Source organism: Arachis hypogaea, chromosome 11, assembly GCF_003086295.3.
Source record: "Arachis hypogaea cultivar Tifrunner chromosome 11, arahy.Tifrunner.gnm2.J5K5, whole genome shotgun sequence".
In the NCBI taxonomy this organism is placed as follows: Eukaryota; Viridiplantae; Streptophyta; class Magnoliopsida; order Fabales; family Fabaceae; genus Arachis; species Arachis hypogaea.
In genome coordinates this window covers 17,751,285-17,752,352 of record NC_092046.1, presented here as the reverse complement: position 1 = coordinate 17,752,352, position 1,068 = coordinate 17,751,285, and the positions used below count along the sequence as shown (strand labels likewise).

General features: G+C 36.7%; 1 non-coding gene across 1 annotated transcript; it reads right to left on the bottom strand.

Moving 5' to 3' along the window:
- Positions 1-960: 960 nt before the first annotated feature.
- On the bottom strand, positions 961-1,068 carry LOC112725586 (small nucleolar RNA R71). Its single transcript, XR_003164684.1, has one exon. It is a non-coding gene; the product is annotated as a small nucleolar RNA R71 (small nucleolar RNA).

Here is a 1,068-nt window from a genome sequence, read left to right as displayed (position 1 = left end):
TTTTCAAAATTGATTTTCAAAATTTGTTTCAACTAACTAACTAACTTTTTGTTTGTTTCTTATCTTTTTCAAAACCACCTAACTAACTCTCTCTCTATTTTTCGAAAATATCTCCCCCTTTTTCAAAAAATTTCTTTTTAATTAACTAATTATTTTAATTTTTTTATTTTCATTTTCGAAAATTACTAACTCTTTTTCAAAAACTATTTTTGAAAATCCTCTCCCTCTCTCATCCTATTCTATTTATTTATTCATCGACTAACACTTCTCTTCATCTCACATCACTGCTCCTATCCTTACCCTTGTGTTTGGATTCTTCATTTTTCTTCACCCATATTCCTTTTCTTCTTCTACTAACAATAAGGAACCTCTTTACTGTGACATAGAGGATTCCTCTTCTTTTCTTTTTCTCTTCTCTTTCTTATGAGCAGGGACAGAGAAAAAGGCATTCTTGTTGAAGCTGATCCAGAACCTGAAAGGACTCTGAAGAGAAAACTAAGAGAAGCTAAATTACAATAATCCAGAGACAACCTTATTGAAAATTTCGAACAAGTAAAGGAGATGGCAGCCGAACCCAACAACAATAATGCAAGGAGAATGCTTGGTGACTTTACTGCACCTAATTCCAATTTACATGGAAGAAGCATCTCCATTCCTGCCATTGGAGCAAACAATTTTGAGCTGAAACCTCAGGTAGTTTCTCTGATGCAGCAGAACTGCAAGTTTCATGGACTTCCATCTGAAGATCCTTTTTAGTTCTTAACTGAATTCTTGCAGATCTGTGATACTGTTAAGACTAATGAAGTAGATCCTGAAGTCTACAGGCTCATGCTTTTCCCTTTTGCTGTAAGAGACAGAGCTAGAGTGTGGTTGGACTCTCAACCCAAAGACAGCCTGAACTCTTGGGATAAGCTGGTCACGGCTTTCTTAGCCAAGTTCTTTCCTCCTCAAAAGCTGAGCAAGCTTAGAGTGGATGTTCAGACCTTCAGACAGAAGGAAGGTGAATCCCTCTATGAAGCTTGGGAAAGATACAAGCAGCTGACCAAAAAGTGTCCTTCTGACATGCTT